The following is a 26,895-nucleotide window of genomic DNA, read 5'->3' as shown; positions in this document are numbered from 1 at the left end:
CGCAACAAAGCTATCGGGCTGGATTTTTCTCTGTTCTGTGCGGACATGTGACCTTGGCTGAAGGCTCTGTATGTGCTGTTTCTGACTCAGCACCAAGCACAAACATCACTGCCTCCACAGGAAGGCACTTGCATCAAACATTTAGTAACTTCAGTTATTTATTTAGTTAGTTAGCTATTTAGTTAGTTAGTTATTTTAAGTACAATGTCCAGCATTAGCTTCTGTGAGGATAACATTTTCTCGACTTCATTACATGAATATTGGCAAAGGAGTGAGGGGAATTTGGGGCGCCACCAACCTGTAATTGTGGGGAAAATTTAAGTGTCAGGTCAGGGAACTTGACACAGGTTTACAATTAAAGTCTCCTCTATGTATTTTGTTTTATTGATCTGAACTTTCCTCTAAGTCCTGATTGTTGGGGTTGTGCTTTTTCTTACAAATGTAACTACATTTTCGGGCCCTATGTCACCATCAGATATTTTCTTTGCCCACACCACTTGAAAACCTAGCAGCTTAAAACAGTACTCATTTTATTATCTTATAGTCCTATGAGTTGATGGGGTTCAGCCTCAAGGTTCTTTTGGTTGGGGTTGCTAGTCATATAAACTAGACTACACCAGAATGTCACAATGGCTCACTCTCAGGATGCACTTAATGCTGACCACTGGTTGGTTGCCCTGCTGGGGCTATTGACTGGAGAGGTCCATACTGGGCTTTTCACTGCATGGTGCCTCCTTTCTGAGAGGGTGTGCGTCCAGAAAGATCATTTCAAGAAAGAGTAGGTGGAAGATGCCAGGCTTCTTAAAGACTAGATACAGAGCTGGCATAGCACAACTTCTGCAGTGTTCTCTTGGCTATGCAGTCACAGGGCCAGCCCAGATTTAAGGGGATGAAAAAGAAACTCCCCTTCTTGATGAAGAGAGTGACTCAAATTTCACAGCTGTCTTTAGCCCACCACAGCCTTCAACTGGTTTTTGGATTTTACATAGAGACACTTTGGTTTTCATTAAATCTGGTTTCTGGAAAGCACTGCTTTCACCAATTTGACCCTTGTCCCATTGAGTTCTTCTCCAATACTGTCTTCTTTTTTCTCCTTTTTCTGCCTTTTTTTTTTTTTTGGATCTTAGACTTTGTGCACATCTCCAACTGGAGGTTACATTCCCCTCACTTTCCCTTTCATATCAGATATCCGGTAAACACTAGGGTATGTTCGCCCATGCTGCTCCAGGAAGTCCTCATTGTTTTCTAATAAAATATGTTCATTTCCCATGAAAATCATCTAACCATGGGCAGGGGAGGTATGGCTTTCATAATAGTCCCTTTTCATGGAAGAAGTATCAACTGGTAGTTTTTCAAGTTGGTGAAATTTATGTTTATTTACCTTGGCAGTCACCCACAGTTTAAAGCCCTTTTTTTGACACCCCAAATTTTGTTGACTGGATAGCTCATGAATTTTTAAAGATGCAAAGAGCTAAACCAACAGAAATGGCATGAATGAAGTTCTCTAGAATTAGCTTCTAAAACCAATCACATGACTTAGAGACCTCCATATGCTCCCTTCAGCCCATGGAATAAAGGTCAAACTCTAGGCACAGTGTACGAGGCCCATTCTGACTTGGTTTTATTTCATTCTCTAATTTTTACCCTATTCCTACTCTACACCATTAGCTCGTACTCAGTACTTCTCAAGTGTGGTTTCAAGACCCCCTGCATCACTATTAAAAATGCAGACCTTGGGGTACCATTCAGACCTATGAAATCAGAATTTTGGGGGCAGGACCCAGGAATTTGCATTTTAATAAGCACCCCAGAGATTCTTAGAAATACTAAAATTTGAGAGTCATTCCTAGCTGTCTTGGTATTCCCAACACCTGTATAAGACTTTTCAAATAACGAAGCATACCAGAGGTTGTGCTAGAAAATATGACCATTATCTAGAGTAAAGAAGGAAGAGTTCTTCCCAAATGGGAGGATCTGGGGCGCCTGGGTGGCGCAGTCGGTTAAGCGACCGACTTCAGCCAGGTCACGATCTCGCGGTCTGTGAGTTCGAGCCCCGTGTCAGGCTCTGGGCTGATGGCTCAGAGCCTAGAGCCTGTTTCCGATTCTGTGTCTCCCTCTCTCTCTGCCCCTCCCCCGTTCATGCTCTGTCTCTCTCTGTCCCAAAAATAAACGTTGAAAAAAAAAATTTCCAAATGGGAGGATCTGTTCTTCATCTAGAAGAAACTGTACACATGTGAGAGGAAAGAAGCATACTATAATTTCATTGGCTTAGGGTGGAAGGAGAGTGAAGCCTCAAAAACTCTCTCACGTGTGGAAGAACCCAAATCCTTTCATGGTCTATGTCCTTTCCTCATTTCTCAGTGAATATTTGTACCCCACATGAACTCTGCCGGTCTGGAATGCCATCTGCCTCTTCACTCCAGACTACTGCATATGCTGCTCCTTCCAGGGACTGCGGGGCCCCATTCTTCCCAGTTAAGACCCAATGCAAATATCACCTCCTGCCCTGATTTGAGGTCACAGTGAATCACATCACTCCTCACAGTTAGGTCACTTTCTCATATATCCTGCACGTAACTCAAAAGTCCCTAACCAGTGAGTGCAAACGCAGTCATGTTAGTGATAACACCTGACTTTATTATCTCGGTAACTTTGTTTGCACTGTGAGCTCCAGAGCTGCCTTGCCGTGTTCCAGAATGAGTCCGCACACCCCGATGCTGAGGCTGTTCGGCTACCAGTTTCTCTCCATCTCCTCTTTACTTAAACTCGAAGCCAACAGCAAAATCCCTTTGAACAGATCACCTAACTCCAGTCGGTTTGGCTGGCTCAGACCCCGTGTGCTCAGTGTCTCTCTCTCTCTAGATTGGTAAGCTTGGGCTTTGACACGTGGGCATCTTTTCGCAGAGACAGTGCTTTGCACTCCAGAGGTGCTAAATGGCTGGGGAACATAATTTTAAAACTGACAATTGGATAAACACCAGGATAAGCATCAGAGGAGGAAAGCCCGAGCAGGGCTTGAGCTGAGCCGGCCGACACCACTGGGCGCTGAACCTGGCTCCAAGTTTCCTGGCAGCCACAGCCTGAAGGGAACACCTGTTAGCCAGACGCCCGTGTTTTCTTTGTCAGACAGAAGAAGTGGGGCTGCCAGATGCTTTCCACAAAATCCTGGATGCACTCGATACATCCTACCAGCAAGCTCAAATACTACTTTCCAAACCTGGACGCCCAGCCTAAGGCGTCCCTAAGGGATGGCAGAGGAGGGTCTGGGGAGGGACCTCCTGTTGTCCGCGGGACTCTGGGCTCGCGGCAGTTTTGCTCGATCCCGAGCGTCCTGGCAACACTTGGGGCCATGAGGCCGTCAGCCTTTTCCTTTCTGCCCTCACTTGGGAAGGAGGAGGTTGTCCTCGGTGGCTTTTCCGTTCATGCAGCGGGCTGCGCTCGCAAAGGGGCGCAGCGCGCGGACCCCGCGGCCTCTCGCGTGGGCCTCGGGCGGGTGGAGCCACGACAACCGCTGCAGCTGCCCGGAGCCCCGCCGGCCCCAGCGCGCCGACTGAGGCCTCGCGTGGGGGCGGGGTCTCCGTAGGGGGCGGAGCTTAGCGCCGCGGGGTGGGCGGGGCGGGGCCTCGCGAGGCGGGGCCTCCGGGGGGCGGGAGGGCTTTAGGCTTTGGGAGGTGGCGGCGGCCGCCGCGGCGGCCGAGGGGAGGGGACAACGGGGAGGGGAAGGGAAGGGAGGGGAAGGCCGCGAAGGGAAGGGGGCGGCCGGCCGCGGGGAGGGAATGAGTCACCTGACCGCTGCCCGCGCCGCCCGCCGGGCTCGCTCGCTGCCGTCAGTCGGGCCGCGCGGCGCCTCGGCTCTGGTGAGTGGCTCGGCGTCCCGCGCGCCCTTCCCGGGAGGGTCCGCGCGGCGGCGCGCGGTCGGGGCCGCCCGCGGGCAGGTCCGGGGAGGCGGGGAGGGGGACCCGGGCGGCGGTCTTCTGGGCGGGGGGCGGCGGCGGCGGCCCCTGTTCCTGGAAGTGGCCTCGTCCGCCGGAAGGGGCGACCTGCCTGCCTGCGCCCCGTGCTCCGAGCGCGCGGCCAGAGCTCTTGTTTACGGGCCCGCGCTGCACTTTACCCCCGGGCGGGCGGGCGCGGCGGGGGGGCGGGGAAGTGGCCTGGGCGGCGGGGTCCCGGGGCTCCCTCTCCCCCCCCCGCCCCCGCCTCTGCGGCGCCCGGGTCCGAGCCCGGCCCTCCTAGCCGCGGCCCGCCCGGGCTGTGACACATCAGCACCGCCCGCGCGGCCGGCCCCGGCTCGGTATTGTCCTCCCGCCCGCTCCCACAGCCCTCCGCACCCGCCGCGTCCCGAGAGCCGCTTGCCTCCGGTCTGCCTGGCCTGGGTGTCTGTCGCGCGTGGAGTCTCGTTTAGAATGGCCGAGGTCGTGGCTGCAGCAAAAATACCTCCTTGCGGGGCTGGGTTTAGCGAAGATCGGCGTGGACGACCGGACATCCCAGAGCTCCCTTTGTTGGAGTTTTGCCCACACGTCGTAATTAAGACTCCCACGGTGCGGTGAGGGTGGGTGCCGCGTATAGAGACACCAGCTTTTTGTGCTGGTTTGATGGAACTCGAGTGCCATTGCTTTCTCATTCTTGCGCGGCGGTTTTATGTCACCGAGCACTGCGCGGAATGCCTTTGTGCAGTGAGCCTTCTGCGTTAAACTTGGGTTGATGAAGGTATAGTGTAGTAGTAATTGTGAAAGACGTGTGTGGGAAAAACAGGCTACTCTGTGGTGCTTGAAGGAACAAAGGCTTGTTTTGTAGGGATGCTTCTCTATTTGGAGAAACGCATCGGTGTTGGGACTGTTAACCTATGGAGGATGCCACTGCTAGGTCTCTGTGCATCTGCTTTAACACTCCTTATATTTGGACGCTGTGCATTTAAAACGGTTCAGAAAGATAAGGGGTGGAAACGCCGGACGTGTTGGTGACCCGAGCGCTTGAGCGCTTCACATGGTCAAGCGGAGAAATGGGAAGAGGTAAGCTTACTTCTTCCTGGTGTGGGCTAGTGGTGCAAGGGCTGGGGTGGGTTGGGCTTCAAGGCACTTGGCCACTTCTGCCTTTGGCTCAAGGAGCCTTGGGGGAAAAAGGGACTCTTGGTGAGTCAGCTTGAGTGGGATGGCTTTGGTTCGGTGACTGCATGGCCTCGTGTATATTGTTGTTGAACAGGGCCGTGTCTAGTGGTTTACCGTTGTTCAGAATGTTGGTTGGATAACAAGGTAGGATGACTCCTTAAAAAAGTTGGGTTGCTGAGTCATTCACCCCAGCCTGAGAGGTAATTAAGAACAGCTGGTGCAGATACTCTCATCACATGCCTCCACCATAAAAGGCCAAGGAGCACTCGAGAGGGGTTGCTTCGGAGGGCTGACGGGGACCCAGCGGGCACCGTCTGTTTTGATACAGGTAATCAGTGGGTCAAGTGCTCCAGCAGCCCGAGGAAGTGGCCAAGTGGTGCTGAGGTTGTGTGTAAACACAGAGTGGCGGGCCTCGTGACCTACTGCCTGAGAATAGATTTGCGCTGGAGAGAGCGAACACCCAGGGAGAAATCCGCAGCTAGGAGTAACCTGATGACAAGATTGTAATAAAAATATTGACTACCTTCCCTGCACTTCGTCTTTGGTTCCCCTCTTGCGGTTTTGTTGTATGGTTTCTGCATGTCAAAAGCCAGCTTAATGTGTTCTTCATAAAAACTTTATGAGAGCACAGAAGGAGACTCCCTCTTGGTTTCCATTGGCCCTTGGCTTTGCATGCATACGCTAGTAGTTTCTGTTGGCAGGGGCAAGGGTTAGGTGAATGTGAGTGGAACTGACAGGTCTCCTTGGGTCAAGTCCAGAAAGAGCTGTCTAATGAAGGGCAAACCGTATATATCTGTCTCATTCTCTTAGGTATGGTGATGGAGTGTCTTTACATCTTAGTTCATTACTTCTTGCTTTAAAAATGACCCAAGCTTACCAGCCAGCCCCCATTGTGAACAAACTTTGTGGAGGCCGGGAGGACTGGCCCTTACCTGCGGTCGAAAGAATGACTAATTCTTATTGATGACAATTCACTTCAAACATTTCATACATGGAAAAGTGGTTAATTTTGTTGCTGTAAGTTTGGGACTATAGGAGATTCGAAATCATGACTTTTTTAGGTATTAGGGTCTCTAAGGTGGGGTGCAAGATGATCCATTTGGAAGAAAATATTAAGACTCTGATTTTTATAATGTTACTTTCATGTAAAATAAGAAAGCTTCAAGATACAGATTAATAGTAGCACATGTGTGTTATATAATGTAGGTGCATATGCTCCTTTTTTTCTGTCGGGGAACAAAGAATTTGTTCACCACTGCCAATAACGTTTTTTCAGCAACTGGAATATTTTTGTTTAAACTTCCGATTTCCTTTTAAGAACTAGCATTTTTTTCAAAATGTTCTTAATATTTAATTTTTATTATATATGTAGTTTTATTCTTTTTATACTGCATGATTATTATTTTTTTAATGTTTATTTTATTTTTGAGAGAGAGCACAAGTGGAGGAGGGGCAGAGAGAGGGAAATAGAGAATCCGAAGTGGGCGCGGTGCTAACAGCAGAGAGCCTGATGGGCTCAGACTCGCAGACCTCAAGATCATGACCAGAGCTGAAGTCAGACGCTTAACCAACTGAGCCACCCAGGCGCCCCTATACTGTACTTTAAAATTTAGAAGCATGAGTGTAAATTTCTTATCACAGTTGTTGATATCAGGGATGGAAATACAGAAAATACAGAGTTGCCCATTACATGCGATACCATGCATTTTGAATTTGGAGACCAGCCAAGTGGTTGGCTTGTTTAATGTATACGATCCGATGAAATGTAATAATATGAAAAAGTGTGCAGTGGGAGCCCCTGAAGATAATCCACACATTGGAGTGTAACTTGTATATAACAAATTTTTTAAAAGTTACCCTTTGGGGCGCCTGGGTGACGCAGTCGGTTAAGCGTCCGACTTCAGCCAAGTCACGATCTCGCGGTCCGTGAGTTCGAGCCCCGTGTCGGGCTCTGGGCTGATGGCTCAGAGCCTGGAGCCTGTTTCCGATTCTGTGTCTCCCTCTCTCTCTGCCCCTCCCCCGTTCATGCTGTATCTCTCTCTGTCCCAAAAATAAATAAACGTTGAAAAAAAAAAAAGTTACCCTTTTCTGTTACTCCTTGAAGTCATTTTTTTAATGTTTATTTTTGAGAGAGAGAGATTGAGTGAGCGAGCGCGCTGGGAAGGAGTAAAGAGAGAGGGAGACACAGAATCCGAAGCAGACTCCAGGCTGCAAGCTGTCAGCACAGAGCCCGACATGGGGCTCAAACTCACAACCGTGAGACTGTGACCTGAGCTGAAGTCCGACGCTTAACTCACTGAGCCAACCAGGTGCTGTCATTTTTTTGAGCCAAGTTTACATGTCCTTTAGTAAGGATTAATAAGACTACATATTCAGCAAACCACTTGGGAAGTGGGATTTCCCCCCTTACCCTTAGGAGAATGTGTATATTCAGAAAATCAACTTCTAGGCATGCTGAGGGATGGTTATTATTTACCATTCAGTTAAATCCCATTGGCCATATGCGTTTTGTACTCCTGTCTTGTGAGAAATGATGTTTAGAATAGTGATGGCAAAGCCCTTCAAAATGACCAGTTGTTATAAATTCTCTTCACAGTGCAAATTTTCTGACTAATGTTCTGTTAATGGGAGCATTGCTTTAACCCTAAAACTCTCATTTCCTGAGGGTTCTACTAAATGGAGTGTGCATTTTCTTGTGGTGGAATAGATAATTTATGAAACTTTTGATTTAAAAAAATTTGCCCAATAGTCTAACAAAGCCCCTGGCAATGGGTAAATTAAGCACTATTTGCCAGAATCCAAGCCCCTTTGGAGAGTAAGTATTTCAGGACTGCAGATAAAACATAGACTTACACCACCGTGAAACCTGGATTTCTGGTTTACTCAGTGTATAGTTTAACAGGACTGAAGTTGTGGGTTTGGTCAGCGTGCAATTGACAGAGAAGCAGTAAGCAAAGTGGTTCAAAGTGGGAGATCTGGAGCCAGACAGCCGATGATCAAGTTCTAGCTCTATTACCTACCCGCTTTAAACCCTTGGGCACGTTATTTCACCTAGTTGTGCCTCCTTTTCTCATCTGTAAAATGGGGATGATAATGGTAGAACGTATATAATAGAGACTATTTGGAAATTGAAAGCATTAATATACGTTAAGTGGTTAGAACAGTATTGGCTCTGTCTTAAACATTACTATACATGTTAGGTATTATTATCTGTTCAGACTCAGGGAAGTGCTCAGTTACACAGCCACGTTTTGTAGCCTCTTTGAACTGAATTGCAGCCACTGATCACAAGGGAGACCGAAGAGATTGTGTGGATATGCATCAGATTGCTGCTACTAAAAAAAAACAGTTCCAGAGAACATTCTGATGGGAAGTCAGTAGCAGCAACTCAAACACCCAACTTCTGAGGGCAAGGAACACAGGATATGGCTTTTTACTTAAAGGATCTTACCATCTCAGCAAATGCCCCAGAGGTGGTCATTACCAGTTAATTGGAATTGGCTTTGGAAGAAATAAAAACATTTTCTATTCTGCATCTAGTCTATTCTGTATGTGAGAGTTGAGGACATTGTGGTCTGGCAGGTTTAGTAACCTGTCCACTTGCTCCTGACATATTAACATCAAGACAGACTCATTTCTTAGTTTTCATTCCCAAGCAGTTTGTTGGGAACATTTGGAATGTAAATATACCTGCCAATTACTTCTCAGTATTGCATTTTCTTTAAATGACATGCATACTCCAAGACAGAAAAAATTATCCACAATAAACAGTGGATATGTTTGTCATATGGCTTCTTACACCTGTAGGTCATTCCGAAAGGTTGTGTCAAACATTCTGACCATCCTTTGGGCTAGAGTGTGACTTTCTTTTTTTTACTTATTTATGTATGTATGTAATCTCTGCACCCAACTGGGGCTCAGAGTCACGACCCCAATATTAAGAGCTGCATGCTCTTCTGATTGAGCCAGCCAGGCTCCCCAGAGTGGGAGTTTCTTGATGATGAAGATACATATCTCCTGTTTTATCTCCCATGGAACATTGAGTGTACCTTGGCTGTGTTTGTCCTGCCAACTTCTGGTTGCTGCACTCGTGAGTATAGTATAGATTCATTTTAGTTCTGTGGTCTTCAAACTTGGGGATTTTTCAAAGAGTGAAGGAGAGAACATTATGGGCTGTACCTCAAGTTACATTAAATGTGTACCAAGTTGAAGCTCTTTTGATCATTTAAAATTCTGCGTTCTGTTTTCATAATTGGTATGAATATTGAGGAGGCAGTTGGATTTAAGTCATTCTTTTAGTTTATCTCCTGAGATAGAATATTTGTCTTGTGATTTTTTTTTTACCCTTAATTGATTTAGAATTGAACTGTGTAAAAATATAATTTGGATTGTCTAGATGTTAGACTGCTCATATATCTAACACTTTACTTTAATATCCTAACTCCTCTAGAACAGATCTTTTGTTGTGTTTAGGATAAGGAACAGGTTAGAGAATATTAATAGGATAATAAAAATTGCCCCAAACAAACATAAGGAAGAAATAGTAGTTGCCAGGATCTTGGTTGTTAATGGCTGTTGTAGGAGCACAGTGGGCATGCCGTGAAGTTGGGCGGACGCTGGTTCCTCTCTCAGTGCTGGCACAATTTAGAAAATGTTACCTTGATGCAGTTGAAGCTGTGTGTAAATCGTGTTCTTTTAAAAATAAATTGAAATGGTTTTCTTAATGCCTTAGGAAACTCATTCAAAAGAATATTTTTGTAATAAAGGTATTATTCCCAGCTTCTATCCAATAAAGTCATTTCCACTTTTTTTTTTTCTTTCTTAGATTGGCTCAGAGTCATAGCAGACAGATGTATACTCCATTTCTCCATTCCCCATTAAAGCGGAATTACACTAAAAAGTGTTTTTATATATGGAGTCCATTTTCGATTCCTTTGTAGCCTGGAAGTTGACAATATCCTACCTGCCTGGTAACGAACAAAATAGTGTGGTGAGGGAACTGTCTTGTTCCTCTCTCCTACCATTTTTTTCTGTTGATCATTTTACTGACTTGTCTGCCTCCAGGATTCCAAGGGGAAGTGTCTTTGGCTTAAGGAGGTCAACTCTTAGGGTCCCGCCGAAGAAATGGAGATATGCACCCACTCAGCTTCCTGTTGCTGGTGTCTTCATATTCCTAATGCCTTATTCCTTCCTTAAAGTGCACCAGCACCTCTTGGAAGTCTGCTAAATCAGTGAAGAAAACTATCCATTAGAGAGTTTGTTGTAAAATATGTCTATAAAAGATTTATTAGTCTTTGAATAAATTTATGAGGTTATAATTATTAGGTTGTCATTTTGGAGTAAGTAAGATCAGTAATTTTAGTAAGTCAGTAATTTCATTAGTGTGTGTTTTGCACTTAAATATAATTTATTAAACATGTAAAGTGGTTATCAAATCTTGGCCCAAGACACTTTTTATTTTCAAAGAATGTAACATTTTCTTATTTACTGTTTTATTCCCATCGTGGCTCAGAATTGTCCTCTAGATAGGATTTATCACTTAATTAGAAGGAGAGGAAAAAAACCCATTGGCTCTTTTAATCATTTTCCCCACATTAGTAGACTTTTGAAGTAGAAAAGCATTTTGCCCAGCTGAGTAGTGTTACCTGCCTTTATTCCCAGCTGTTATCCAGGGGAATCAAAGGAGATGATAGATAAGGCTGTCTGTAGCTCCTATACCTTGGCCTGCTTCATTGTCTCTTTGTGGTAAAGGAGTGTCGTAAGCACTGTTCAAACTCTGGATATAGTTCTTTGGGGTTTTAAAACCCGTGTTTTGCCTCTTCTGGCCTGCCTGTTGTCATCGGCCTGGTTTGTTGTCTGTTTCCCTAGCCCGGGAGGGCCGGAACACCTTTTCCTCTCGGGAATGGGTAGGTAGCAGTGCTCACCGGTGGCAGAGGGACCCTGAGACCAGCTTCCCTGCCCTTGCTTCCCAGACCCTTGCCCTGCCCCTCCGCTGAGTTAACGGTGAACAGCTATCTGGTCTCTGGAGAGTAAAGAATAATTGTGTTTTTGAGTTTCAAGGCGCTCTGGTCTCTTATCTTCTTGTACCTGCTGCTCCTCTCCCCAAACTTAAACACAAACACATATTCAACTTTTGGTGTGTGTAAATGGTAGGGTTGGTAAATTCATTTAAACGTTTGTGGTGTGCTTTTGTATTAGGTTTTGGGTTTACGTTTGATTTATGAAGCAAATATTTATGCCTTTGTATGCCAGGAACTTCTGTAGACATTGGGAATACAAAACGTTTCAGAAGTTACTGTCTAATAGAGAAACAAGCCATTACTATAGCATGTATTAATTGCTGTAATAGCAACGTGTAAAATGTGCCTTGGAACCATAGAATGTGGGAAACCTAAGTTTTAAGAAATCAGGAAAGTCTTAGGAATGTCATTGATGAATGCATGGTCAAGCAGAGGAAACAGCTTGTTTTGACCTCTCTTTGGAGAAGCTTAGCACTGAAGAAGAGTAGAGAAGAGGGATTTTAGTAGGGGGAAGTTGGATCAGGAAGAGTGTGTGTTTGTGTATGTATGTATTTAAAAATAAGGTCAGTGGGAAAAGGTTGGATCTGTCATTCTTTTGTGCTTAGCTAGTTCCTCTTACTGTTGCAAGATGGCTCCCAGAAGTTCACATGTCATGAGTCAGTGACTAAGTTCCTTGGGAGAGGACTATTTTTTTTTTTTTCCTGGCATGTCTCTTATTAAGTAAAATCTTTCCCCAAAGTTCCGTAATAGATGCTGTCCTGACCCTCTCCTCTCTGTTCATGGGCCAGCATTTTGCTTAAGCCCTTCTTACCTAAATGAGTCAGTGTCAAGGGCAATGAGACCATTGTGATTAGCTTAAATGTATGGTCATTCGTCTTCATTTGGTCCTGGGATCCGCTTCCCCAGAAACACAAGACCTCAGGTAGAGAGTAGGTTTGTGAGCACAATCAGAGTTTGGTTAGAAAAGTAGGGGGTGGTCAACAGTGTCATCCTAGCCTGCTACTTACACCACCACTGTATAGAGACCCACCCTTCTGACTAGAAAGTGAAAATATGGGTTTTTTTGGGTTTGGAATTTTAGGTGACTTTTTCCCCCTTTACCTTCTATTTCCTAACATGATCAGGTCTTGCTTTTACAGTCAGATTATGTAAATGTTTTATTTAAAAATATTAAAAAATTGAAAATGCCCATTTTACCGAAAAAATGACCAATGGGAGGACTGTTTCAGTACTCAACGCTTCTAAAGTTCTCTGCCATTTCTTATATTTTGTAGCTTCTGATTGTATCCATACCAGGAGATTCCCTGTCTTAATCTGCAGGGCATACCCACCTGCAATGTCTGTGGCTCTCCCGAGCGGGAAGGCTAGCCTGGCTTGAATAGAATGGTTGATTCACTGACTTGGATGGGCAGGACTGTTTGGAACCCAACCTCTTAAATTACACATACAGACAGGAGCATTGCATCCTCTCTACACACACATTCCCCTACTAGGAGAAAAAGTGGTCTTTTGGACTTCCAGAATAATGCCACTTTAAGTTTATACAGTAAGTGTCTAGCCTCCCAAACTTTGTAGAGCATTTTGATATGTTAAACGATTTTTATTCTTGTCATTCTTGTTGCTTTTTTTCAATCCCAGGTTTTGGTGCTGTGTATGCTATGTGAAAGGCAGACAAATAATATAAACACAAACAGTGTTGTAAATTCACAAAATAGCAGTTAATTGCTAATAATTTTTCCTATTTGATAATAACTAAGAGGCTGTGATAGATGGTTAGGGTAGGTTTTCAAAATGGTATTACTTTTTTGGATAGAATTTAGAAAGACTAGGGGCACCTGGGTGGCTCAGTTGGTTAAGTGCCTGACTTCAGCTCAGGTCATGATCTCATGCCTCGTGGGTTCGAGCCCCACGTCGGGCTCTGTGCTGACAGCTCAGAGCCTGGAGCCTGCTTTGGTTTCTGTGTCTCCCTCTTTCTCTATCCCTCCCTCGCTTGCACTCTGTCTCTCAAAAATAAACATTAGAAAAAAATTAAAAAAAAAAAGAATTTAAAAAGACTATACTGCCAAAAGAACTTTTGACTCAGGTAAAAAACAATAGTATTTGACTACTCCATGTTCCTTAAATAATATTTGCACTAAGAAATGTTTCAACTTTCTTTTTTTTTTTTTCAAATTTTTTTTTTAATTTATTTTTTTGGGACAGAGAGAGACAGAGCATGAACAGGGGAGGGGCAGAGAGAGAGGGAGACACAGAATCGGAAACAGGCTCCAGGCTCCGAGCCATCAGCCCAGAGCCCGACGCGGGGCTCGAACTCACGGACTGCGAGATCGTGACCTGGCTGAAGTCGGACGCTTAACCGACTGCGCCACCCAGGCGCCCCTCAACTTTTTTCTTTTTTAACAGACCTCATATTTACTTATTTGACAAAATCTTGTAATAAATATATTTGGGAAAGTAGCTATGTGGGCTTAGGTGGAAAGTCTGTAGCTTGGAAATCCCCATTTAGAGGTGGTAATGTTGACTGCCAAGTTAACTTAATAAATAACAAGAAAGGGATTTAAACATTTTAGTTTTAGCTATGTGTATTGAGATGCTGTAGCACTATGGTGGCTATCAGGGATTGCTGGATCAGGTTATTTTTAAATAAAGCATTTCAATTTAATACTTAAAAAAATTTCAGATCTGTGATTCATGCAATATTCTACTTGCTGCTATATAATTGCTTCCTTATTTAAAGGTATTCCTTGAAGTTTTTACTCTTAATTTTTTTTTCTTCTCTTTTTTTTCTTTCCTTTTTTTTTTTTTATCAGATTTATTATGAGTTGCAGCAAGATGATGTTTAAGGAAGGGTTGGGAATTTGAAGGCACTTTTTTGGTTGTCTTTTTTTCCTTCCAGTTACTTTGCGTACTATATGTATTAACTCTTAGACCTAGAGTCAATCTGACCTTGATCTAGTTTTAGGACTTTCACTTTCTCTAGGCAGTCAGAAGTAAATAATTTGGATCATGGTTATACTTTTTATAGTCGGAAAACAAAATGATGTATAAAGAATCTATAATACTTCATTTAAATGTAGGACATGGACACTTAATACTTTGTATTGAAAATAACTCTCCAAAGAAGACATCCAGATGGCCAACAGGCACATGAGAAGATACTCAATGTCACTCCTCATCAGGGAAATACAAATCAAAACCACACTGAGATATCACTTCACGCCAGTCAGAGTGTTTAAAATGAACAAATCTGGAGACTATAGATGCTGGAGAGGATGTGGAGAAACGGGAACCCTCTTGCACTGTTGGTGGGAATGCAGACTGGTGCAGCCACTCTGGAAAACTGTGGAGGTTCCTCAAAAAATTAAAAATAGATCTACCCTATGACCCAGCAATAGCACTGCTAGGAATTTACCCAAGGGATACAGGAGTGCTGATGCATAGGGGCACTTGTACCCCCATGTTTATAGCAGCCCTTTCAACAATAGCCAAATTATGGAAAGAGCCTAAATGTCCATCAGCTGATGAATGGATAAAGAAATTGTGGTTTACATACACAATAGAATACTACTTGGCAATGAAAAATAAAATATGGCCTTTTGTAGCAACGTGGATGGAACTGGAGAGTGTTGTGCTAAGTGAAGTAAGTCATACAGAGAAAGATACCATATTTTCACTCTTATGTGGATCCTGAGAAACTTAATAGAAGACCATGGGGGAGGGGAAGGGAAAAAAAAAAAAAAGAGAGAGGGAGGGAGCCAAACCATAAGAGACTCTTAAAAACTGAGAATAAACTGGGGGTTGATGGGGGGGTGGGAAGGAGGGGAAAGTGGGTGATGGGCATTGAGGAGGGCACCTGTTGGGATGAGCACTGGGTGTTGTATGGAAACAAATTTGACAATAAATTTCATATTAAAAAAATAATAAAAAAATAACTTTGAGTGAAATATCTCCTAGCACTCTGTCCTTGAATTGTCCATACATAGTTGAGTATAAGTATAGACTTTGACTTAAGTTCAACATAGTTTAATGTCAGATCCCTTTTAATGACATGAGATTGTTTATGTAATCCAAGAAGTGTTAATCAGATATTAATTAACCAAATGTTGAGTAATAAAGGGAAGTTTGCTCTTCCTTGAATGCCCTTTTACTCTAACATTGTTCTCATCTCACGTAGGATACTTGAGGCATTTCTCTCTGTTCCTTATTCTTCCATGCCTCTTCACTTTCACCTGCCCCCCGCCCCCCCCCCCAAAAAAAAACCTGTGCACACCTGCCACTTAAGGACATGTATGTGAATTGAAATGTATTATTTGGATCTGGGGGCAGAGGACCCCTCCAGCCTTTAAGTTATACTCGCAGGGTTTTAGTTTCCATATCTGTAACAAGTGGGAAGTGGGTCATACTGGATGGATGTGCTCCTTTAATTAGAAATTCTTTAATTCTGTGAAACCAGCAATTATCTTGGGCGTACTTGTCCAGTTTTTGTTTGTTTGTTTGTTTGTTTTTCAACGTTTATTTATTTTTTGGGACAGAGAGAGACAGAGCATGAACGGGCGAGGGGCAGAGAGAGAGGGAGACACAGAATCGGAAACAGGCTCCAGGCTCTGAGCCATCAGCCCAGAGCCTGACGCGGGGCTCGAACTCACAGACCGCGAGATCGTGACCTGGCTGAAGTCGGACGCTTAACCGACTGCACCACCCAGGCGCCCCATACTTGTCCAGTTTTAATGTTTTCTCATGCTTAGTTATTTTGAGAGAGAGGGAGCAGGAGAGGGGCAGAGAGAGGGAGAGAGAGAATCCCAAGTAGGCTCCACGCTGTCAGCACAGAGCCCGACATGGGGCTCAAACTCATGAACCCTGAGATCGTGAACCCTGAGATCGTGACCTGAGCCTAAATCAAGAGTTGGACGATTGACTGAGCCACCCAGTTGTCCCTTAGAGTAAAGTAGCGTTGTTTTTCTCGTGGGAAACCTGAAGCGTGAAGTCCAGTACCTCACAGATCACATACTTCGTAATACTGGCTAAGCTCTAATTGTATCTCAGTGCTTCTGTTCTTTCCAGTGTTATCCTGCTGGTAGTAGTTAAAATAACCTAAACTGGATTTTCTCTTGCATTTCATAATTCTGTGTGTTTGTTTCGCTCTTTAACCTTTTTAAAAGCCTTTGCAAGATGAAATAGATCAGGAGCTACCTACTTAAGTCAAATGGATGCACGCTTGCCCTTATTCAGATGGTTAGACCTGACTTGATGGATCCTTCCCCCTTATGTTCCTGTAACAGAGTTCTCTTTTTCCCCATTAAACCATCATTTTTAGAGTCTTATACAGTTTCATTTCTCCTTTCATGATTACTATGAAGATATCTGTGGAGGCTACCGTGTTTGAGAGTTGCCCATAAATTTCACACATAGTGATAAGCCAGTACCACTGATGATATTATAAAGGGGGAAAAGTAATTGACATTCTTGGAAATTGACTCCTTGGGTGCCTTCAAGGCAAGTGCAATAAATGTCAACTGCATTTTTAATGAAAGCACATTGTTTTATTTATAGTTGTTGTCTGTTTTAACATTTTTCTGATTATAAACTAAAATGTATTTATGGTTCAGAATTTCAATGCAGAAACAAACAACAATTACCTAGATGTAACTGTTGTTAATATTTTGATATATCCTAACTAGAGGTGGGGGAACCAAGGTTTCTTCCGGACATTTAAATGTGAGATGACTGTTAGACATATAATTAGTAATTTGAGCATGCAGTTGAGTACATGAATATGAAGTTCAAGAGAGCTGTCAGAATTAGACCAAATATAATGTTGAGAGTGTACAGTAAGTCCATGAGTGATCCTATCCTTGCCTTGAGTTTGCATGAGTTCACCTAGGGAACGTGTGCAAAGAAGAGAAGAGACCCGAGGACGAATTCCTGGACCGTCCAGCATTTAGAGACTTGGAAGAGAAGGTTGATCCACCAAAGAAAATTGACAAGTGGCTGCCAGTGAGGTGGGAAATCAGGATTGTAGTATCCTGGAAACCAAGTGAAGAAAGGATTTCAGGGAGAGAATGGTCAACCTGTTGAATGTTGATGAGAAGCTGTAGAAGGAGACTGAAAATCTGCCATTTAGCAGCGTGGAGGTCATTGATCCTCACAAAGTGGTTTCCATGGAGTGGAGGGGGAAAGGCCTGGTTTTAGTGGGCTCAAGTGAATTTGGGAAGAAAAGGGACTGAAGATGGTGTGGATATAAATGGCTCTTTTTGGAGTTCTGTTATAAAGGGGAGCAGAGAATTTTATTGTACATGGAGGGTATGGGGAGAAGAGCCATTACAGTATTGTTTTGTGTGAAAATGGGAATGCTGCGTATTCATGTTTTCTTGGTGAGACTTTGCAGAAGTTTGTCAATTTTACTGGTCTTCTGAAAGCATCACCTCGTGGTTGAATTAATTCTACCAAAAGCAAATGCAAAATTTTATGATGTGAGTGGCTTTCTTGGTTAAATACAATAGATTTCATCAGATTTTGTAAGGCAGAGAACCAATGCCCTAGTGGTTTGGCAGTTCAACAACTTGTTTCTTTAGAAGATACCCTCACTTTTTTTTAAAGAATCTATTTGGAGTAGTATCGCTGTCAATATAAAATATTAAACAGTATGTATAACATTGTTCCAAGTGTTATATTGGGAATAAAGAAATCTTAACTATATTTCTTTACCCTCCCCGTTCCTGGTTTTGTCAAAATAATGTAAGATGTTAAAGGTTGATTTTTCTCTTTATCAAATTTCTTTTCTATTTGGAGAATCTTCAAAATATTTAAGACTCACGAACGTTATCAATAATTTATACTTAACTAAACTTTAATATTTTTGTTTACTATTTAAATATCTTTTAATTTATGTTTATGTTTTTAGTCTAGTACATGTTTTTGCTTTAGAAAATACAGAAAGATATATCATAAAGCAACCCCATCTGTTGTGCATCATCCTACCTCTGATTTTGCTTCATAGATAATATTCATCTTTACTCATTTCTGCAATTTACTTTTTCTGTTGGTTACCTCTATATCTCTTTGATGGTTATACCTGAGTTTATGAACCTAAGACAATATCTGTTGACTTCCTTTTACCATGGACGTTGACCATCATCCCACTTATATTTATAATCTCTTTATTTCTGTTCTTGGTCACCTCTCTAACCCCAAAATTTGTTTTAATTTGGTCTCACTAAGGAACTATTTTTTTTTTTTAAGTATCTTTTGACTCCACATTATAAATTGCATGGAAATACTAGCTTTCCTTTCAGTTCTGATTCCATCTCCTAGCGTGTCAATTTTACTTGCATTTTGTCAAGATTGATAATGTCTGCATTCCAATTTATAACTGTAGTTAAGCCTTCTGTTATCTGTCTATTCTGAAAGTTGAAGACCAATGACCAGTGTCCATATTATTATGCCCATGTCAGTGTTGGGCACCTGAAAGCTGAGGAGTGTGCTCTTGTGCTTCTTTGACTAGAGTTTCAGTGTGGCCTTGTGTCCCTCAAAAAACACTTCTAGCGTCAAATTCAGATAATGCTAACAATTATTGAGCACCCATTATGTGCCAGGCACTGTCGTAAAAACAGTTTAATATTATTATAATTAGCATAATATTATATTATTGTATATAATTAAAATTATTATTGTATATATACTTTCGTTTGATCCTCTCAACAGAAAGTACTATTCTCGTCCCTATTTTACCCCAAAACAGAGGGCATGTGGGAGTTGTAAAGTACCTTGCTCAGCTGGCCGAGTTGTCGTCATGCTATCAGCTGCTGATCTGTGCTGTCCACCCTGGTGGTCTCTGGAGCAGCTGGGTGCTGTGCTTGTGCGGTTCCGACAGTCTTTCGGTTTGAGGTGTGCTCTCTGATAACTGCCGTCTGCCCCTGATTGGGGGATCTCAGGATGTCCTGGGTGAATACTTCCAAAGTGGCATAGGAGTGAGGGCTTCCCTTGAAGGAGGCTGAGTGAGTTTGGGAATTTCACTCTTTGGGGGAATTTTGGGGTATTTTCACTCTTTGCTTATTTTCCTCTCTTTGTTTCTTGTAGGAGCCCTAAGTTAACTGGGAGGGTAACTTCTGTACTTCCTTTTCTGCCCATCAGTTGCTCATCTTAGAAACCCTACCGTTAAGGGGCACCTGGGTGGCTCAGTCGGTTGAGCGTCCGACTTCGGCTCAGGTCATGATCTCGCCGTCTGTGAGTTCAAGCCCCACGTCGGGCTCTGTGTTGACAGCTTGGAGCCTGGAGCCTGCTTTGGATTCTGTGTCTCCCTTTCTCTCTGTCATTCATCCATTCATTCTCTCTCTCTCTCAAAAATAAAAATTAAAAACATCAGAACAGTGCTGAAAGAAGACTTAAGTAAATGGGGAGACTTGTCATGTTTGTACATGAGAAAACTCAGTTTATATATTGGTTCTCTCCAGATTGGTATATGGATTCACTGCGGTCCTAATCAAAATTCTGCTGGCTTTTACAGCTCAATGATAAGAAAACGGCTCAGTTAAACATGAGCAGAAAAATTGAACAGATATTTCACAAAAGAAGATCTACAAATGGCCAATAAAGCACATAAAAAGATGCTCCACATCAGTAGCCATAAGGAAATGCAAATTAAAACCACAGTGAGATACTCCTGTACATTTATTCGGATAACTAAGATTAAAAAGACTGGCATTACCAAGAATTGCTGAGAATGTGGACCAACTGGAATTGTTATACACTGCTGGTAGCAATATAAAATGATACAATTGCTTTGGAAAACTGTTTAGCAATTTCTAAGAAGTTAAACATAAACCTACCATATCACTCAGTTCTTCCGCTTCGTATTGATTTACCCAAGAGAAATGAAGTATATGTCCATATGGATGTTCACAGAAGCTTTTCTACAATAATCCCAACCTGGAAGTTGTGTCTATCTTTGTTAGTTAAATGGATAAACAGTGATATAGCCATGCAATGGAATATTATTTGGCAATAGGGAAACATCTGATGTATGCAATGTGATTGTCATTCAGCTGAATGAAAGAAACTGGAAACCAGAGGACATAATGTATGATTCCATTTATATAAAAAATCATACAAAATGCATGGTAATCTACACTGACATAAAGCAAATCATTGGTTACCTGGAGCCAGGGGAAAAGGGTAGGAGAGACCTCAAAGGGGCATGTGGAATTTTTTTTTTAAGTGTTTATTTTTGAGAGTGGGTGAGCGAGTGTGTGTGTGAGGGGCGGAGAGCAAGGTGGACAGAGGGTCGGAAGTGGGCTCTGTGCTGACACCAGTGAGCCTGATGCTGGGTTGGAACTCACAAACCGTGAGATCACCACCTGAACCAAAGTTGGACGCTTAACGAATTGAGTCACCCAGGTGCCCTGGCCTGTGGAATTTGAGTGATGAAATTTCTATATCTTTTTTTTTTTAATTTCTTTATCTTGATTGTAGTGGTGGTTTCATGCACATATACAAGTGTTAGAACTCATTGAATTGTACTCTTCAGTGCAATTCTATGTAAATCATACCTCAGTGTTGATATATAAATTAGTGCAAGTGCATGATAAAAAATACATATTCAGTAAACTAGCTTTATTAGTGTGGGCCAATTCTAGTTTCTAGTTCATATTTTCATAACATCTAGTTCAAGTGAGTTATAACAATCCTATTAAGGATCAGGTAGCTGCCAAATATGGTAAGCAAATAAAAGACTTCATTGTTTCTTAAATTCAGTAAGAAGGTATAATCATGGAATCCGTTATTCTTGTTTTGCTTCTGGAGCTCGGGTTTCTTGTGTTCCTTCTTTTTTTTCCCTCCTTTATTCCCTTCCAAGCTATCTTTTTTAAAGATTTTTTTTAAGTGTTTTTTACTTATTTTGAGAGAGAGAAAGAGAGAGCCTGAGCAGGGGAGGGGCAGAGAGAGAGGGAGAGAGAGAATCCTAAGCAGGCTCCATGGGGCTTGATTCTGGATCCCAGCAACTGTGAGTTATGACCTGAGCTGAAATCAAGAGTCGACCTTAAGTGAGCCACCCAGGTGCTCCTCCCTTCCAAGCTGTCTTAATCTTATTACCCGGAATTATCAAAGTTGGATTTACTGACTTGGGAAGTAAAAAACCTTTTGTTTCTGACTTCTTAGTTGGTGAATCTGTAAGGACCTTCTTCAGACTTCTCTAACCATTCAGACTTCTCCCTTCTATGTACACTTTGGCTTCCTCTTTTCAGAGATGGAATTAGACCAAGTAAATAAAATATCCATGATTAAATGGATAATTTTTGATATCAGGAAAAGTAAAAAAGTCCAGCTTTCCCTGTATGGAAACAGGGAGTGAACCATGAACTGCAAAAATTGTAGTGATTCACTCACCTTCTCCATTCCCCACACCTCATTTAAAAAAAGACTGTGGCATCTTCAGTTACATAGTTTTAACATAGATTTCCAGGTCATTTTCCCAGTTGTCACTGTACAAGTCCTTTACAAAACAGTGTCCTTGTTTTTGGTGCTGCTGTAAGGTCTCCTACTTAATTCAAATTTTTGTTTTTTCTGCTTTCATTCAGCTTTTTTTTCCCCGATATATATTTATTCATGTACCTTATCTAGTCATACTTAGGAGTTTTTCATAAGGCTGAGGGAAATGGATTTAGAAAATGTGATTGGGGCGCCTGAGTGGCTCGGTCAGTTAAACGTCCAACTTTAGCTCAAGTCATGATCTCACGGTTCACAAGTTCAAGCCCTGCATTGGGCTCTGCACTGACAGCACAGATTCTCCATCCCCATCTGTCTCTGCCCCTGCCCCGCTTGTGCGTGCTCGCTCGCTCTAAAAAATAAATAAACATTAAAAAAATTTTTTTAAATGTGATTTTAGATATGATTAAGCAAGCATGATATTTAAGATCTGTAAAAAGCTAAAGAAAATAGCAAATCTTGGTCACCGAGTTATTTATTCTTCCTGGCTCTTCCTGGCAGGTGAGGTGTTATAATGTTATGTGTAAAGTTATGTATGTATATATTTTATATTATATATAAAAAAGCCCTGAAAGGAAAGACTGAGAACTAAAGGTGCACACACACGATACTGTTGGGTCTTTGCCACCCACTTGACCAACAGAAGATAAGGTGTGCCTGATTCAGAAGAACACTCGAACTCTGGGTATCTTGGGTAAATTCTAGCAGAAACTGGCTTAGGACAGCTTGAAGCTTAGGAGGGAGCCAAGAAGGCAGGCTAAGAGGAATTTGCCTGTCTTCTGAGCCATTGAAGACCCTGACCTGAAACTGAGTGAGGCAAAGGTAATTGACAGGGTGATAGATTGGTGGCAGGCAGAGCAGTAAGGAGGAAAAGGTAGAAATTCCAGATGGCCACTAGAGCAGGGGGAGGAGGTCCTAAGGAATTCTTCCAGGCTGCAGAGAGAGTATTGCTTTTATGCGAAGGACAGCTCAGTTGCCCTTTGTGCTGTATTGACTGTCCAAGGTTACTAATCGCTTTTGTGCCCAACCACACACACACACACACACACACACACACACACACACACAGTTCTGTTAGGTATATTTTGGATATAACAGAACTATTTTGGAAATAATTGTTCTCATTAATTGAATATTATGGTTAAATGAGACCAGAAAGTAGTTTTTGTTTGGAGACTTAGTGCAAGTAAATACCGTCACGAATGTTCACACCCCTGTGTCAGTTGATTATACTGATCATTGTCATCTCTTTTGCCCCAAGGCATCATTTTCATTGTGAACATCGGTAGGTCATGTTCTTGAATGTAGGGACTGCCTTTTATTTGTGTTTTGATGGCATTGAACCTGTTGGGTAGCTCAGGTGTATACTTGTAGAAATGACATTCAACGTTGTTCAGTGAAAATCACGAATGTTTGGATAATAGTCTTTTTCTTTTAAGTGAATCCTTGGTGTGAGATTATTTTGTGTGCCCTTCTATGTTGATAATTAAAGGGGCACCTGGGTGGTTCAGTTGGTTAAGCGTCTGACTTTGGCTCAGGTCACAATCTCACAGTTCATGGGTTCAAGCCCTGCATCGGGCTCTGTGCTGACAGCTCAGAGTCTGGAGCCTACTTCAGAATCTCTGTCTCCCTCTCTCCTCCCCCACTAGCTTGCTCTCTCGCTCTGTCTCAAAAATAAACATTAAAAAAAAAACACAGCAGAGTTCTGAGACTTGAGGGAAATAAAATTCCAGCTCTTGTATGTGTGGAACTTCATCCTCCTACAGTTACTTTCTGTATTTCTGTTAGGAAGCACTGCATTGTACTTGGCCCATGATCAGATATTCATTCTCCTTAGGTTTTAAAAATTTTTTTTTCCAACGTTTATTTATTTTTGGGACAGAGAGAGACAGAGCATGAACGGGGGAGGGTCCGAGAGAGAGGGAGACACAGAATCGGAAACAGGCTCCAGGCTCCGAGCCATCAGCCCAGAGCCTGACGCGGGGCTCGAACTCACGGACCGCGAGATCGTGACCTGGCTGAAGTCGGACGCTTAACTGACTGCGCCACCCAGGCGCCGCTCTCCTTAGGTTTTTAAAAGTTTGTTTTAAGTTTTTTTTTTTTTAAGTAAATTACCCTTAAAGTTCTTAAAATGTGATACAGCCATAGCATTTTATTTATTTTCTTTATTGTTTTGAAAGCAAAAACATCCAGTGGTAACTGTATTAAAATGTAAATTATGATGTGTATTGAGCAGAGAGCAGAAGGTATTTCCAAATCGAAGTACAGGAAGCTTTAAAATGCTTGTTCATCCTTTATCAGCATTACTGAATGAATCAGCAAATTGCTAAGGTCAGCAAGCCTTTATTTTGAATGATAACAATAGCATATATTTCCAAGAATATAGAAAAATTCAGATGTAACATAGGAATCTAAATTTAGTGTTAACCAACTAACAGAATTTTAGGTCTGGAAGGTTCCCTGGGGGGTGTTTATGTCTTACCTTGTAGGTTTGAGAAGTGTTAGGTCACTGACAAATGTTAGAAGTATGTGTGCCACTTTTACCTGATTTAGTCATTATGTTATTGGGTGCAGATGGATTACTGACCACTTGGATGGTTTTCAGAATTAGGAAAATTGATTTTTCAGAATAACTGTGTCTAGTACCCCATACTAATGAGACCAAGGTCATGGTGTCTGTGCATACAAGTCCATTGTATTGGCTGTGTTTATAGTTGCCAAGCCTTGCTCTTCTCTGGCCAGTTGTCTTGTAGACACATTTCCAGCTCCCAGAGGTGGAGGCTCCCTTTTGCTCCTCCTGATTCTGGAAAAGCTAACCAAGGACTTTTCTCTGAGTGCTTGGCTCAGTGGCATTGTTTTCATATATACTAGTATAGCTGATTGCACTGTGTTTGGAGGAAAATGTAGATGATCTAGGTTTTGGATTTGTAGTAAATACATGAAGTCATTCATTCAGAAGCAAGTTCCTGCATTGAGTCAGGCACGGTTATGTTATGTGCTTGAATTAGGGCAGAAAACAAGTCAGACGAGGTTTTGACATTTAAGCTGAGACCTTAAAGGTGAGGAGTTAGCCAGCTAAGGAGTAGGAAAAGTGCAGGGGGCGGGCACAGCATGCTCAGAGGCCCTGAGGTTGGAAGGAGCTTAGTGCCTTATGCTGGAAGGAAGAAGGGTGAGGCTGGAGAACAGCAAAAGAGGGAGACAAAGGCTTAAGATAAGGTTGTATTAGTAGGGTAAGGTCTGGAGGACGGGCTAAGGATTTAGAGTTGATCACAAAAAACTGGGAAGACATCGTAGAGTTTTGGCAAGGAAGAAGTCACTTTGTGCGAGAGTATAAATTGAAGGGGATCTAGAGGGGCTTGAGGGGATGCAGATTTTGTTGTTGTTATTACTAAGAGCAGTTGGTACTTGACTATTTGTTTACTATGGGCCAGGCACTCTGCTAAGCCCTTTACCCTCACTGTCCATGTAAACCTCATGACAACCCAGTGAGGTGCTGCTGCTGTACGTGTTTTACAGTTGGGGAAACTAAGACCCAGCAAGGTTGAGCAGCTTGCCCAGAGGTCACATGGCTAGTAAATGACAGAGCTGGGATTTGAACCCCGACAGTGTGTGATTTTAGACTCTGTGTGTTAGCCACTGGACATGTGTTTCCCATACGTGAGATGATGGTCCGTTAGTGGTTCTTGAAATTGAGTGGATCACGACTGGAGTTTTTCTTTTTAATAGAACAGAGTAGAAATTAGAGTACTTTGCACTAGTAAGGATAAAATGCTGATGTATGAAACTTTATTTCGCTTTTTATTTTATATACCTGTATTTGCACATACATGCATTTGTAAGCTACTACAGAAGGCTGGGTGGCATTTGTCAAGATGAGAGCCAGCGGTGGCTTGGACTGGCATTATGGCAGCGCAGATGAAGAGAAGCGGGTTTCAGTGTTCAGAGGTACCAGGTCTCGGTAAGAGATTGGATAGAGGGGCTGACGGAGGTGTCAGGGTGAGTTTCAGGGTTCTGGTGGGAGCAAGAGCAGTCGTGGCGTGCGTGTGCCCAGTCCGCACTAGTGAGACCCTTCTTAGAGGGGTCCCCCTGAGTGGCTGTTGTACTTCCTGGTTCTCTGGCTTCTCGTGGCTGCAGCTGGCGGGGCTTGGGGTTGGCCTAGCACCCAAATCCTCATCTCATGGCCAATCTGTAAGCTGGCTGTGAACTTAGGAAGTGATCTGTCACCCCACACGGCCTAAACAGGAGGGTTAAGCCAAGAATCAATTCTTCGTGGAATTTGAGGTGAGGAGTGAGGGTCACACAGACACACATGTGGGCTGACGGCAGCTCCAGAGTGAAGGTATGGAACCTGTTTCTGCCGTAGTTTCCTTGGGAGCCAGAGAACATTTAGGTTGCAAGGCTGCAGTGTTAAACAGTCCAGAGTCCTCTTTTTGAAGTTCAAGTCCAGTTCATTTGCTCCTGGCTTTCTGGGAAAGCCCTTTTCCCTATTCTCACACACAGTCTTTTAGTAATACCTGGCCTGGCTCCCCACAGGACCACAGTGACTTTCTGTACTGTGTGTTTCAGCAGATACTAACTGGAGACAGATATGGAATAGTCAGGTGCTTGCTATGGGTCCGCGTTCTTTATCTGATTGGTCTTTTGACCGTGGTCGAGATACTTCTCCCTGAGCCTCAGTTTCCTCATCTGTACAGTTGGGACGATACAGGAGCATCCATGTCAGAGGGCTGTGGTGAGGGGTAGATGAGGTAAACTGTGTCAGCACCTCAGCCCGGTGCCTGGTGCAGAATGAGAGCGTAACAAATACTTGCCGTTAGCTGTTAACTGTTTCTAGGACAGTTTCTCAAGAGACTTAAACATATATATGAACAAAGTCTAATGGGAAGAAGCCAGCATAAAGACAGAGTTTGGACCTAAGTGAGAGAGGGTGTTAAGAGAAGGGACTGGATTCCAGAGAGGCAAGGATGGTATGAGGTCAAGGGCAGACTTTAAAGGGGTTGTTTTCATCAGGAGAAGGGAGCCTGTGGAGGTGGGTGGGAGGGTAATATTTTCTGAGATTGTATCCCAGTTATAGTTGTCTGCTGGGAGAGACACTAACTGAAGAGAGAAGTGGCTACTTGGGAGGTTCTTGGGGACAACGGAACATTGGGGCACACAAAAGAATGGATAAGCCGCGCTAAGACCCTGAAATTGCACACCATTAATTTATAGTGACAACAGCCTACGTGTTTTTACAGTTTTGTCTGGCTGTGCTGTGTTCGGCAGAATGACGAGATGTGAAAGTAAGATTA

General features: G+C 43.0%; 1 protein-coding gene across 2 annotated transcripts in view; it reads left to right on the top strand.

Annotated features, from left to right (window-relative positions):
* Positions 1-3,702: 3,702 nt before the first annotated feature.
* Positions 3,703-26,895, top strand: part of BACH1 (BTB domain and CNC homolog 1) — a 44,111-nt gene continuing 20,918 nt past the window's right edge. Inside the window, exon 1 of one of the 2 annotated variants that reach the window (XM_043593775.1) lies at positions 3,703-3,857. The gene's annotated coding sequence lies outside the window, so the exon portion shown is untranslated. Of the gene's footprint in view, positions 3,858-4,897; positions 5,010-26,895 lie in introns of those variants that run through there. The other variant, XM_043593776.1, reaches the window with a different exon arrangement.

Source organism: Prionailurus bengalensis, chromosome C2, assembly GCF_016509475.1.
Source record: "Prionailurus bengalensis isolate Pbe53 chromosome C2, Fcat_Pben_1.1_paternal_pri, whole genome shotgun sequence".
NCBI classification, from domain to species: Eukaryota; Metazoa; Chordata; class Mammalia; order Carnivora; family Felidae; genus Prionailurus; species Prionailurus bengalensis.
The sequence above is the reverse complement of the archived record's forward strand: the minus strand, read 5'-3'. Positions and strand labels throughout refer to the sequence as shown.